Source organism: Falco peregrinus, chromosome 16, assembly GCF_023634155.1.
Source record: "Falco peregrinus isolate bFalPer1 chromosome 16, bFalPer1.pri, whole genome shotgun sequence".
Classification (NCBI taxonomy): domain Eukaryota; kingdom Metazoa; phylum Chordata; class Aves; order Falconiformes; family Falconidae; genus Falco; species Falco peregrinus.
Window position 1 is genome coordinate 7166080 of NC_073736.1, and position 15176 is coordinate 7181255.

The 15176-nt window shown below is 49.5% G+C and overlaps 1 long non-coding RNA gene across 1 annotated transcript in view; it reads left to right on the top strand.

The window, feature by feature from the left end:
* LOC114014190 (uncharacterized) overlaps window positions 1-15176 on the top strand; it is a 261955-nt gene that overhangs the window by 239114 nt on the left and 7665 nt on the right. Inside the window, exon 4 of the long non-coding RNA XR_003557607.2 lies at window positions 14045-14183. This is a non-coding gene — a long non-coding RNA (uncharacterized LOC114014190). The remainder of the gene's footprint in view (window positions 1-14044; window positions 14184-15176) is intronic.

Consider the following 15176-nt stretch of genomic DNA (forward strand, 5'->3'; position numbering starts at 1 on the left):
GTTAAGATGCTGATGATTTTTCCCAATGAAAAGCAAACTAAGGAGTTGAAGTCTCCAATACTTTTCAAATATCCAAGATTTGAAATAGTTTTTTTAAACTTCTAGTACTGGATAAATAAAAAGTATTTAATTACCAAAGAAATGTTTCCATTTCAAAATACTAGAGAGTGACAGCAAAACAATTTCCAAATGTTCTCCAAAAGCTTGACAACTTGGGAGATTCATTGCCTGCCTTTCCAAGGTGTCTTTTGGACACCTGGGTGTTATTGCAAGAAATTGAACTGGAAAACTCTTCTTGCTCTGCTCCTGCACCATAAAGTCCAGTGCTGATCTGTCTGGGCCCAAGGAGGCTGAGTGCCCTCCTGCTTCCCCACATCTTGTGGAAGCTGGTGACCCAGCCCTCTACCTCTGGAACAGCAGGCAGCATCCCGGCGCCGTGCATCTGCGACCCATCCAAGGCTCCGGGCAAGTCCCACGACCAGCCTGCACAGCAGAGAAGGGATGAACTGTCCACAGCTACCTCGAAGCCCGTTGGATAGAGATGGAAGAAAATTCCTATTCAGTCCCTGCTGCCACCACTTTACTCCGTGGGGCAAACTCTCATCCCACCAGCCATCAGCAGGGCTCTCCTGGGCTCTGGGAGGGGCTGGGCACCGAAATGGTGTTTGTAACTTATTTCTCTGTAGGCAGAGAGCATGAGGAAAAGGAAAAGGCAGAAAGCAAAACAGGATAAATACAGAGCTGCCTCCTGACGGTTGCTGTAGCACTATTGGATGCTAATATTAAATTCATATTAAATTCAAACCAGCTCAGCAATGTGCAGCGTGCTTGCTGCAAGGCACCATAGCTCCCGATATTTATGATGCCACAAAATGTAGAGGACACAGCTGGGAGCTTCAGCGCTTCAAGGACCCAGACCCCCAAGGAAAATATTTTGCCTTGTTTAAAGCAGCAGATGCTGGAGTCCAAAATGCCATTTCCCATGTTCAGTGTTGCTACTAAATAATTTTATTTTTGAAAAATTAGTTTCTCTCTTCCACCTCACATTCCCTCCCAGTAGCATTATTGTAGTGATAGTTTATATGTTATATTGATGGGGAGGTAGCTGGAAAAAACAACCAACCTGGGGACCTGTGTCCAGGTAGTGACAAGGTTTGATAAAAGTCTGTTTTGGCTGTCTTCATTAACATTGTGGTTTGTGCCCTTGCTGGAAGTCACCAGCTGAGTCTCCCTTTGCACAGGGATAAATATAATTTTTAAAAGTGCTCAGAAGGAGCTGGGTCCTTCGGAGTCTCTGATCAGAGATGCTGCCTGCAAGCCCAGTGAGGATGGAGTTTGTGCTTGTCTTGCTGCAGTGCCGCATCCAGCTCCTGGTTACAAAATGAGCTTTGCAAGAGATCCCTGCTCAAGTGTCTCCGAGACGTTCAGAGATATGTATTTAGGGAAAATCAATTGCATGGAAAAGAGAATGGCTCGTAGCCCGTTGCTTCATCCTTCTGGAGTTTGTAATAGCACCTCGGAAGAGCTGCGCTTCCAGACTTGATTGAAAGGGAAAATCCTGTGTGTCTACAGTTGCTACATTCCCACTCTATGAGCAGAAGCTGGGCTTAGAGGCAAGAGATTTCTCATTTCCTAAAGCAAGCCAATTTGTATTTTGAGCACTGGCAAAGCATTACAGAGAGCGAGGAGGAAAGTGTCGAGGGGGCCCAGGGCTGCCACAGCAGAAGCTGCTCTAACAAAGTCCTTGTAGCAGCGATCACCAGGTCAGACTTCTAATTTCTGACTTCCTAAACTAAGCATTAGCAAAGACTTTTATTATTCATACAAGTTATTACTACATGTTTTTTAAAAGGGGAAGTGGAGGCGCGCGAGCTGGAGCGGCTGCGGTGGGTGATGCTTGTCCAGCTGCAGAGCCCCCACCAGCAGCCGACTCCTTCCCCAGCCCCCCAGCATGTCTGCAGTGGGGCTGAGCGCCTCCCCCCCCCAGCTCGGCAGAGGCTTGTGCCAAGGCAGAACACGGCAGAAGAGACACTAACTTTCTGCTTTTCGTCTAGCTTCACTTGTTCATCTCTGGAAGAAGGTGAAAATTAAAAGAAAGGAGATCAACCCTATTGTTTCTGAGCTCATAAGTTTTATTCATGGTTGGGCTTGGATTGGGTCTAACTGGTTTTTTGTGGTTTTTTTTTAATCTGAACTCATTTTATCTCAGCATTTTCTACCCAAAGCCAAAATAGTTATGTTCTAGCTCGCATCACACTGTCCAGGACAGTTTGGCTGCAGCACTGAGGCACCAGAAGGATAAAAAGGGCTGCTCACAACAAAATCCAATATATGGAAAAGGAAGGAAAAAATTCAAAACACCAAAGCCCCTGTACTGCTGAAACTTGTTTTCCTATTTGTTTCTCTTTGTTTTACCAAGGGAAATTTATGAGATGTCAGAGCTTGTTAATGTTGTTGATGCTGGAGGAGCAACAAACACCCTGGGCTGAAAGGCTCCAAAAAAAAATGAAAATAACCAAGTGAGGGAGGTGGTTGCCCAGGGCCAAACTCATTAGCTCCGATTGCTCCTTGGGTGGTGGGGTGGCAGCTGGGCCAGGCACAGGGCAGGGACCTGCCAGCACTGGGCACGCGGGATGTGGCTGGGGTGTGCTCTGGGCGCGGGGAAATGGTACAGCAGCGCCCATATCCACATGGGAGGATGCGTCTGTCTTCAGAGAGAGGTGGAAAAGAGAGCAAGAGGGAGAAAGAGCATGTGCCAGGCACGCTGAGCATCTCATTGGGAGGTTTGTAAATAATTAAAGTCCCTCTCAACGTGAACAATAACGGTGTCGTTAGCACTCCCTGTATTTCACTTGGGCTACAGCGGGAGCGGCTCCTTAGAGCTATTTTTCACCATCTGCATCCAGGCTGGAGGACGCAGCCACCTCCTGCAGACGCACCTTGCAATGGCAGCGGAGTGCTGCAGGCTGGGGGGGCTGCGTCTGAGGGGGGGTGGCACCCCCAGCCTGGCCGGTGGCTCTTCTAAAGCACAGGACAGTTACTCCCTCCCTGCCACTGCTCCACGTGAAGGTGGATCTGAGTAACGCATGGCGAGGGTGTACCTCTGACTCCATGGCTTGTGCTGGGAGGGGAAGGTTGTTCTCTGGGCTGATGAGAAGTATTGATCTAAGGATAATTAAAAGCCTTGCATTAAGAAACTCCAGCCTGCAGTGATGCGAATAAGCTAGTCTGCTTGGAGGAAAGCTGTGAAAGTAGCGCCAGTGAGACATGAGATGTCAAATTACTCCTCGCTGTTAAAGTACCTGATTAATTTAACCATTGTTTTGTGTGTGGTTGAGCCCTTTTTCTATGGATGTATCCATTATTCATCAGGACTGTCCTGAATATTTTAAGCAAACCATTTTTTGTCCTGCATGTTCCTTGGTGCTATTGTGTTCTCCAAGCTGCTGCGTGAGACCCAGGTCCCGGCAGAAACCTGCAGCATGGCTCAGGAGGAGAAATAATGCCTCCAGGCTGGAAATGTCTGCAGAACTTTATCAGTTCTCTTCCATAGAGGTACAAGGATTGTACCTGAAATTGTACATAATTAATTGCACAATGGGCTGGTAATAGGCAAATGAAGAAACCAGGCAGAGGGGCATGCAAGGGAATCAATTTTCTTTTTTAGTGTGTTTCAGTTCTTCTGTGTATTGTGTTAGATGTTAGCTGAAAGTAGATTGTTAAACACGGCAACTAATAAGATGATAGTCTGAAGAAGACAAACACATTCAATATTGCATTATGGCCATAGCACTTGGAAACGTAAAGCTATGGGTTTGGGGTATAGGCTTCATTCCAATAACTTGGTTATTTTAAAATGAAACTTGAAATCTTGAAGCTAGCAAATTCTTTTGCATAAGGTATGCAAAGTTTCCACCTTATTTATCTAGCCATGATTACCCAAATCATCATCGTTCTGTAAGTGCATGTGTTTAGGTCTGTGATGGGGGGGAACTGAATACAGCATATTCTTGTTGTGCTTTGTTAAAGCATGTTTTCAGCTCTGGTTATTTGTCAACAAAATTTCCCTGTGTATAACCATGCGGCAGGTTGCTGGCGAACCACATGCAAGGCGAATAGTCCAGCCCTGGCTGCAATGCCGTTCGTGCCCCGGGGAGGGATTTGGTGAGGGTGGCTCCACCGCGCAGCAGGAGCCTCCTCTTAGCTTTTGTGTGCGGGTAATCAAACGGGTTTATGCAGTGGTGGTAAAAGGAACCCCATAGAAAAGTTGTTTGGGTTTTTTATACATTCTGATAGGTTTTTCTCATGGTGGGACGGTAACCCTGCCGCAGAGTTGAGCACGTCTTACCAAGGCAAGGACGAGCCTGAGCGCGCCCGCACTCGGTCTTTGCCACCCAATGGCCACAGCCCTCCTGGGCCCCATACTGAGTCATGTTGGAAAGAGTCCCCAAAACCTGCCCCCTCTCTCCAGGGCAAGTGTTAGCATTTAAATTCTTTGCACCTCTGTCCTTGAACAAAAATATTTTATACAGTTCTCTGGATAAAAGACACTCACAAGGTTATTTTGGGAACAGTTTTGCAAGCTGGTTTCAAATTCAGCAGCACACTAAAGGGCTGTGAGCCATGACTTTGCCTCGAGCCTGAATTAAATACATTTCCAGTTCACGAGTACCAAACAAGTGCGTGTCCTAGTGTCACTCAGAGGTGACAGTAAACACTTCCACGGCCACTTGGAGCCAAGCCCCTCCATGGTGTGTTCGTGATGGGTGTGTGCAGTGCATCACACACACACCCCCCCAGTAACAGAGCTGCAGTACGCAGAGATAAATGCACTAGTCATGCAATTAATGCTGAAATGCTTAAGCAAGTCACGTACTCTGACATTTTAATGATCCATCCAGGAAAGTTTGGTACAAAGCCTGTTCCTTTCCTCTGTTTTCACTTAAGCCACCCTGTGCTGCAGAGCTGGGTCTGTTTAATGTGGAATTGGGCGGTGAGACTTGATTTGCACGTGTTGGCAGGAACGGGACACCGGCATCTGTGACACACCACAGTGCTGAGCAGTAGTAAGGGAAAATCACTGTTAACTGCTGGGCATCTCGTGTGAACGGGTGGAGGGGCTGGGGCAGCCCCGTCCTGCCGCTGCTGTGGCTGCTGCCAGGCTCCAGGGCTGCGCACGGGGGGTTTGTTTTCCATTCATGTTGCGGAGCAGAGGTGAGATGGTTTACAAGCCTAATACCTCCACTGTGAAATCTGCCTCAGGGTGGAAAGATCCAGTTACAGGTTTAGATCTTCAGAGGGAAAAAAATATCAACATCGTTCTTTCCACCGTGCCCATTGAAATGAAATTCCTTGCTGTAATCCTGGCACAGTGTTTCTTTATACTAGTAATAAATCAGACTGTCTCGGCGTCATTTTTTCTGCCCATGACCAGTGATTCATGTTAGAAAAGCAGTTCTTGTGTCAGTAGCAATGAAGCAGTGCTGACATTTCCAAACATGAGCGAGATGGCAGAGGCCCTGATAAGACGCCCTTCACACCGACCCCCCCTGCTTGTCTGCGCCAGGCACCAGCCCAAAGAGGTTCCACTGCCGGCTGAGGCATCTGGTGCTGCCGGTGTTTCATGGAGCAGCACAGAGAGACAGTTATTAACCAGAACTGCTTTTGGCACCTGATGAACTCAGACACGGCCTTTGCAGCCTAGAGTTCACTTGGTCACTGTTTGAAATGTAATTATCACCAATAATACTAATATTGCTGTGATGCAAATAGAGGAGTGGGTATAGATCTACGGCTGCTGCTTCTTGTTAGGGAGCGTTGGGGTGCAGCACCCCCAGCAGTGGTGCGGTGCAGGAGGGACCGTCCCCTGCACAGCCGGGCAGCACCCGCTGCCCACCAGCAGCACCCACCCAAGGCAGGAGCTCATGCAGGGGAAGCTGGTGGCTCTGCCTCCACACGGGACCCCTCTCCTGGCCAGCACCGGGCTTGCTGCCTGGGTACCAGCACCATGGCTTAGCAGGGATGCCTGGGCAGGTTCTCCAAGAGTTCTGAGATTTATAGAACAAAAACTTACTAATAAATATAAATATTAAAAAAAAATCGCAAGAGAAATGAGAACCCTTAGAAGCAGAACATCATCATTTGGCAGGTTCCTTTATAACTAGCTCCATCAACACATGTGCTTGGCCAGCGGTCACACTGGAGAGCCCAGTTTCGGGGTTCACGGTGGCTTTCCAAGCATCTCCTGAGAACAGCTACTTGTGAGCGTGAGGGCACCCATGCAAAGGAGGTACTCGCATCCATCTCAGTGCAAGGTGCCATTTGTTGGAGGGGTGACTGCCGCTGGGCCCAGCTGCTGCAGCTGCCAAGAGCACGTGTGCCAAACCCAAATTCCAAAATACGTGTAGCAGGGACTCTTGCACAGCAGGAAAGATGATGGTAAAGTCAGATGTCAGTTGTAAGCTTTATTTCTAGGAATTATCCTTGGGGAGCTGAAACCCACGGAGGGCTCAGCTGTGCCTTGTGGCCGTCCTTCCCCTCTCCGAACTACTGTCCCCAGCCTCCAGCGCTGCTTGCAGCTGGGCCAGATGTTCTGCAGTGAAACTGTGCCCTGCTTCTGCTCCCCTTCCCACTGAAGGGCCGGGTATTTCCGCAGCTCATCTGAGTAGCAGCTCAGTGACAGATTTCCTTTCGCCCTGGAACCTCTCTCTGGAGAGCGCTGCACTAAGCTTTCCAGGTCCCCAGAGTCTCATGGGCACAAGTGGAACTTTCTCAAGTGGAAGCACAGCAGAGGTAACGGCATGGAGAGACAATGAGGGGGGTTATGCCAGATGTGCACATCCTCAGCCCTTCGGTGTCCTGGCTGGGGTGTTCCAGGTTTTCCTAAAAAAATGGAGAATCCTTCTTTTGGGGTTTCTGCCAGAAATGCAAAGCAATGTTCTGATCTCCATGGGTATGGCAAGGGGGTTATAAAGGTCTGTCTTTGGGGGTTTTTAATGGCAGCCCATGGCACCCCGATGAGCACAGGCCTTTCCAGTGCTCCCCCCTGCCCCTTGTCTTTCCATAAGTTCCACAGATTCCAGGTTTTGCATCAGAAGTGTAATGGATGCAGCTGGGGGGAGTGCAACAGGGTGGTCAGAGGGACACGGGCGGTGGGACGCCTGGACTCAGCCCAGCGAGCAGGGGCTTGCTGGAACGGGAGCGGTGGTGGTGGGGATGGGGGATGCGGGGCCAAGGCGAGCTGTGTGTAGCCCAGTGTGGTGGGGGACTTGAGGAGAGATGCGGTTCAGTATGGTGCATGCACAGCTCGCACCTCGTACGGTGTGCTGCTGCTCCTCACTTACCTAGCACAGCATTTATCATGGTAATTATGGTATGCATTTCCACATAAGCACTTGTCCTTGAAGGGCATTCTTGCTGCTGATACTTGGTTTGTTTGTGCGGGCAGAGACATGACGGATGATTCCGGGAGGAAAGCAGCCCTCCTTGAGACGCCTGGAAAGCTAAAGGCATGCATTACCACGGAGGCACTCCGCAGCGCCTTCTGCTTTGTTGTTATTTCTGTGTATCTTCATTTTGTATCTGATTTTTGTCCGCAAGAGTGTTTTTCTCTCAGGTCACTGATGTCAGCAACACAAATCTGATTTTTCAGGCTTTTGACTTTGTTTAGATACCTCTTGAGTAAATGTTTCCCATTGGGAGGCTCCCTCAAATCCATCAATTAAAGGTTTGTTATTGACAGCACTTGTCTGGGGTGCAGCAGGCTGGCAAGGCCCCGGCAGGGACCCATGTGCCAGCCACCATTGTCCCACCTAACAAAACTGCAGGCTCTACCCTGCGGAGAGCAGCACCTGGGCAGCTGTGAGAAGGGAAATGGTGGGTACTGGAAAGACCCTGGCAAACGTGGAGTGTTGGTGCAGCAATCGCAGTTTGCACATCACGCCATCGCGGGCTGTGTCTGTTCTTTTTTCCCTGTGAGAACAGAAAACCTGATGGAAGTCAGTGTGGCTCATTTAAATGCAGAGAAAGAACTTTGTGTCTATCAGAGATCTATCTATCATGGATCTATCTGTCTTTGGAGCTATCGTGCATGTCACTCAGTCAGAGTATGGAAATAACCATCTTATTTTGAGGATGAAGGTAATTCTTACTTGGTTGTAAAAGAAACACTTGGGGAATCTTTGGCAATGAAGGACAGGGAGTAATTCAAGATACTGTTTTAGCAGAAGGTTTGTAGCAATTCCTTGCTGGAGGTGAGGTATCCCATTTAAACAGTTATTTTCTTTCCCTTAAACAAGGCTGCTGGGGCTCCAGGAATGTACCGTAGTAGTGACAAAATGGGATGCGCGCTTGCTGTGAGACAGGCAGGGAGCAAAGGGGTGAGGCTCTGTGGTCAGCTGAGCTCCGACTCTAAAAAGGAGATAAGGTGCAATATCTTCATGGACCGCAGCACCTAATCCCTTTTCACTTACACCAGCACAAATGAATAGCAGTCACCATGCAGAAAACAGTAATATCAATGTAGAAAAATAAGATCTGGTGGCTGCAGGCAGGTTTGCAGAGCTGGGACCGACTGCTAGGAGCGTAGCTTTTACCAAGGGGTCAACTCAAAACTAAGAAAGGATTAACTTTTTTAACAAGCTGCACATGCAAAAGCAGCCTAATTTGTGTGTGCAGCTGGATATTAAACTGGGAAGCTGAACACGCAGATGTGTAAATGGCTACAGAAGTGAGTGTTTGCATATGTAAATTTGCTGGCTGAGTATGTGTTCATTCTCTAAAACTGGGGCTTTACTGGGGCTTTAGGTCAAGATGCTTTGCAATGAAGCATTGATAACTGCTTCCTCTAAACTCTGTTTTAAAGATTAACAATAGAAGTTATTGAGGACAACACACCAGAGAACCGGTACAGCTTATGCAAATATCTCACATTGCAAATGTAGCCCCTGTCACTGAATGCACACATTAGACATAAAATTAGCGAATTAGGCATTTAGTTTCTACTTACATACATCCAAGTATACTCTATAGTCATTAATCGGGGAAAATCCTCATTGAAGCTGTATTGCTAGCTGTTGACACCCAGCAATGCTCTTGCAAAAGAGCAAAATTAGGAGATTAGTGCTGCCCCTCTTCTGTCCCTGAAACTTCTCCCAGCAGAAACATCACAGAACATGCAAAATTATTCAGAAGACACTCACACCTACAGCAGCTGTACGTTCAGTTATTAATGCCGCATCCCAGGCGCACACCGATGTATGACCAACAGGACATTGTAGCTTGAAATCAAAATTAATTAAACCTTGTTTACCATTTGGAATTAGTGAGCTAATGAATATCATACCTCTGAGGCATCCATCTTGGTCAAATACATTGTGCCTCACAGCTGTTGTTTTCGTCTAGATTAGGTTTGGTCCAGGTTTTATGAAGATGTCTACAAAGTAATAAAGCCTATGCTTATTTGACTAAAAAAAAAAAAAATTATAAAATTTTTATTAGCTTCCGAGGAATTGGGTTTTCTACCTTTTGTCTGGCAATAAAAGTTGATTTGTTCTATACCTGCCTGATCGAGTACTTGGGTGCTGGCTATTACTTAAATCTAATGACTCTTCTTAAAAGACATTAAGGTTGTCTCCTGTGAGCAAACACACTGGTTTTGTGAAATTACATACTGATTACTCTGTTATAAATGTGGTCACACCTCTGCTATTAAATTTTACCTGCATAAACAATCCCAACACACAGACATACTGCTGTACAGTTATTTATACCCACTTTATTAAGGTTATTTTTTCAGCAATCGCACTGCTTTTAAATCTGCCATGACTTATTCAGTACCAAATGACAGAAAATTCAGTATGTCATGTGGAAGCATCGCTTTTACCCCTCTATCTCGGGCCACCTGGCTTTATTTAGTGCTGCGGGTAATGACAGAGAGCAAAAAGACAGGAGATAGCAGTCTGTCTTCCCAGATAACTTTCAGGCACTGCTTTTTTCCCATGTACATTTTCCTGGCCAGGAGGCAAGGCAGCTGCCTTCCTGCCAGATGGAAGTTTTCCTTCTTCCTTGCTCTGCAGTGATGTCCTGACATTAAGTGCAGCTCAGGGCTCCGTACGATGGGTCTGCAGCAGGCAGGGGACCTGCCGGGGGCCCTGCTGCCACCCGGGACCACCCTGACAGGACCCAGCATCCCGGGATCCCACCCAGGGAGCAGGAGGGATGCGTGGGCACTGCCGTCTCCCTTGCGAGCGGGTCCTGGGAGCCCGGTGCTGGTGCTGGTTGGGGACCTGCAGGGAGAGGAACTGCCCTGCGCGGGGACCCCATTTTGGCCAAGCAGCCTCTTCCCTTGAGAAGCTGTGAGGTGAAAATCACAAGCTCTAATCCTGATGAAGCACCCCAGTCAGCGTAGCGTGGGTTAAAGTGGGTTTCCCTTATTGACATGTTGCCTGTCAGAGTGAGGACACATATATTTTTTTTCTATATTTTTTTCTAATGAGCATCCCCTTCAAGCAAGTTCAGATGAGTAGTCCTGCTGTCAGCCCCACAGAGGGGCAGTGTCTTGTATAGAGGTTCGCTCCTGAGTAAGTGGTCCCTCACCAGAAAAAAGCCAGGCCCAACTCCCGATTGCAAACTCCGTGTTGCTTAGCACTTGTTGCCACGCTACAGGAGAGCCCAGGAGCCGCACGGCCATCATCCCGCAGTGGCGCGGTGTGCTGGCAGTGCATTAAGACAAACTGCCTGGATTTGGAGCGAATGGGCTGGTTTGGAAATGGCAAAGGTAGCTGAAGCGAGAGGTGCAGATAGAAATTCAGTTTTGGTGCTTCCCAGACCTGGCGGGAGCAGAAGGGGAGGAGAAGAGAGGAGAGCGCTGTGTTAGGGATGTGCTTAACCGTGGATGTGACCTTGCTTTTGCTCATCTTTTCCTTTGAGCTCCCCAATAAATCAGACACTTATCTCTGCTTATTGCTTATTTATTACTTCATTTAACCTGCAGTGACAGCAAGGGGCAGGCGACGGGGGGGCACAGCCGCCCCTTGCAGTCGCGTGTGGCTGGGTGCTGTGTGCACGCTCACGTGTGTGCGTGTCTCTGCATCACCATGAAAAATCGCAAGCGCAGTAAATGATAACAGCAAGGCCCTGCTGGGGACCTGCAGGCTCCAGCAGCCAGTGTTACTCAGCCATCTGTTCAAAGCAGTTGAACTCCTGTCCTTTTGTGCATTTCGAGCAGGCTTCACACCCTTGCAGGCACCCGGTGCTTACATCATGTACCTTGCAAAGTGGATATGGGTCTCGCTCCCAGGGGCGCCTTGTCCTCTGTGCTCCCAGGTCCAGGCTGCCACCTCAGTGAGGCTGGGCTGGATCTGCAGCCTCCAGCCCTCGAGGCCAGCTGCCACATCCCATGGGCTCAGTGGAGAGCGACGAGATGCTGCTGCTGCTGCATGAGGATGCCCACAGTGGCTGTGGGTGCTTCCACAGCGCACGGCCCCACCTGCATCCTGCAGCAGAGCCACATGCCACCACCCTGCACAGTCCTCGGTACACCAGGTTTCCAAGCACCAAGTTTAATGCCATTGTACCCCCTGGGATGAGGGAGCCTGGACCCTGGCGAGACTTACCCTTCCGAGGCAGTCAGTTAAATCGGGACACGTTATTCCAGGCCATCCTGTGCCTGATCTGCGAGAGACCAGACTAGGTGACTGCAATGGCACTTTCTGGCTTTAAAATCTGTGGCTTTCCGAGTTCACTTTATGCTGGATGCAAACCTGATGAAGCACCACGGGATGTGAGGACTGGTGGATAAATGCAGCGTGGAAGCAGATGGAGGCACACTCTGTGCTGCTGTAGCTCAGGGTGGGAATACACATGTCCTTCTATTGATTTTCTGTCCAAAATGTTTCATCTGGAGTTCACAGCACTGGCTAAAGTATATATCTATGTGCTCGCTAAAGAGGAGAAAATACAAATCACCTCTATGCAGCGCTGTGACTCACAGGCAGGGTAATAACCAGTCCTCTGTCTCCGAGATGAAAGATTATTTGTAATCATATTAATAAGCAAACTGGAGACAAGCCTCTCCCAGCCTTAATGAAATGTCCATTGACTCCAGGCCTGACCCCGGGTTCAGCGTCCATCCGCCTGGCTCAGCCCTGCTGCTCCCCACAGCCTGCCAGGCTCCCCAGCACCTGCTTTTTCCAGCTACAGGGTGAGGATAATCCAGGTCTGAAGCATCATCGTGTATAAAACAACCAATAAGGTGTTTTCTTTCACAAATGCCCTGGAGATCTCGTGTGAGCAGTAGTGCAGACAAGCTCAGCGTGACTAAGGACCCAGACCTGCTGACCCTTGGCTTTCCTTCAGCACGGCATGGGAACAGCGAAGGGGAAAGCCGGTGACATTCGGTGCAGCAGAGATGCCGCCTGCGGGCTGCGGAGCCGTGGATGCAGTGAGACAGGTCTCTGCTCCTCCCTCGGGAGAGGCAGCTCTGCAGAGCTGTCATCGATTTCTGCCTGAGCTTCGCATGCTGGCCTGTCTTCCAAAACGCTTGGGGAAAAGGCAGCAAAAATTAACAGAGCGGTAGATGCTCCTGTAGCTCGAGGATGGGTTGGCTTGGCTGGTCTCTGGTGGGGTGGTCTCCTCCCTCGGTGAGCACAGCACGGCGACAATCTGGGTGAGGATGGCAGCTCGGTGCATCGGGCTCTTGGTGCCGCTCCTGCCCTCAGTGCTTGCTCTGGGCTGACCTCTCCGAGGTGATTTCTGACAGTCCCTTCAGGTCGATTCCTTCAGCGTGGGGTTTGCTGGGGGCAGCCCGGCGGCTGCTGCCTGAGCGGTGCTGGCACGATGCTCTCACACACCCGGCATCCTGGCGTCCTCTCGCTTATCGCAAAAGGCAAAGGGGAGGTGCAGTGTCAGTAGGCAGCGGGTCTGGGGGTGCCACCCCATGCTGCAAAGTGATTAAAGGCACAGGCAAACAGGGAGATGCTGGCGAAGCCGCTGCTCTGCCTCCCCCCACGCTCTGGGGCTGTTTGGGGTTTTCTCCTCCAGATGAGAAATTTATCCAAAGGCCTGTGGGAACCATCAGCAGAAGTACAAGAAACCAAACTTTCATTTAAACCCTAAAGCTTCGCTTTTATGATCATTATTATTTTAAACTCCCTTAGCTTTTCCTGCGTTCATTTCCATCCAGAATAATGAGGGCCATATTAGCAGAAGGTGATTTAATTGCAGGAACTCTCCCAAAGCAAGGAGTCTCGTTTTCTTTAATCCGGAGCGTTAGCAATTCCCCACGTGCTTATGTTCATTTTAAGAATCAATAAAGCACAAACATGTCTAATTACCCTAAAATATTTTGCAAAATCAGAAGTCAGATTAGATTTTGCTTAAGCATCAAATAGAAATTTTAATGTCGGCCAGAATCAATATGTTACCCACGGGTCCTAAGATTTTCACTTACATGCTTGATCATACATTATAATGAAGGTTTGTAATAACACTAAAATCTTCTTGAACGCGTTTTCTGTATAATTTACTTTTTTTCCCCCCACACTCTGTACCACAGAGATTCAAAAATAATTACTCAGAAAAATAATGCACAGCTGCTTTTCTTGTCCTGTATTCTGAATTTACTTGCTGATGAACATCAGCCTGAAATATTTTGACTATTTAATTAAGGTCTTACTAAAAATACTTTAGCTGCATTGTAATTCTTCCAAAAAGGGGTAGGGCTGCACGGCTGTCCTTTCCGTTCTGTGCAGCGAGTGAAGCTGGGCAGGAATTATCTTCCTCCGTCCTTGAAAATCACATCAGCTGACATCAGCTTCCAGCCAACACCGTATTTCTCTAAGACCCCCCCGGTGGTGCTGCTTTGCGCGCTGGCGCCCTGGCGGGTGGCCACGGGGCACAGTCTGTGCCGAGGGGGGAGGGCCGGGGCTGGGGGTGATGATGGGGGCGAGGGCGGCTCTGCCGAGCTGCTTCCTGATGCTGATTGTGCCCTGAATTAATACAGAATTCTCTTTTTCCACACTTCTCCTGCCCGCTCTTCCCCCAGGATGAACGGTGTTGTGGGTGGGCGAGGAAGTAGCTGAGGATGGTCTCCGGACAGAGCAAGCCCTGTGTCCTCAGTGTTTTGCCTTTTCCCAAGGATGGTCTCCACGGCCCTTCTCCATCCCTTGCCCCGGACACCACCGGTAAGAAGGACACAGAGACATTTTGGGCAAAGCTGCGGTGCCGGGGGGTTGGCTGCAAACAGATTAACTGAAGTTTGCCAACACCAGCCATTACCCTAATTACCCCAAGTGCCTTGGCGGCTGTGATGGGATTTCTCCTGCTCCCTTTGCTTCTGTTTCCCACACAAATGAAGAAAGAGATTAAATCCCTGAGTCGGGCTCCTGAAAACCAGACGTTTTCTCAACATGGAGCCTGGCAGGCTCAGCACCCAGCCTTGCTGCCAGCAAGGGGCTTGGGGGCCGGCGGAGGATCCTGGGGAAGCACCAGCAGTCACTGTCTGCCCTCCCAGCTCCACTGGAAGCAAAGCCATGCCCCAGAGATGTGCCAAAGGTAGAAACAAGGAGGAAAAACCCAGGGAAAGATGTAAACAGAGTGGCTGGAGTGCAAAGATCAGGCAGGATCGATTCACCGTTGATTGAATGCTGTTCTCCAGTGGTGGCTCTGCCGTAGCTTAAGCCAGGAATCCTGCACAGGAGCAGGGTCTGCAAGCCCGCGCCCCTGCAGCATGGCAGAGGTTAGGTTTGCCAAGCGGGGAGCCAGCAGGAAAGCAGCAGCAGAAATGTGTGCACGGCGGCAAATTAAAGCAGGTGGAAAAGCTCAGGAGAGCCATGTCGGCAGCTGTGGGCAGCAGCCAGAGTCTCCTCCTCTGCCAGCAGAGATGCTGCCTGTCGGCACCAGAAGAGCTTCCCAACAAGGGGGCTGTTGGCTCACTTTCTTGAACCTCCCATCCTTACTCTTCTCGCGAATGCCCAGCTGCATGGGTGGGAAGCTTGGGTGCAAACCATCCAGCAGACCTGGCCACCTGTGTGAGCCGCCAGCCCCTCCGGAGGTGAGCCGAGAGCTGGCCAAGGGTCTGATAGCTGGGGGAGCCAGGAACCCCATCCCGCAGCAGCGGCTGGGGCTCAGAGGCTTGATCAGAGCAGCCCCTTCCCGGGAGGTTTCTTGGGATGAGA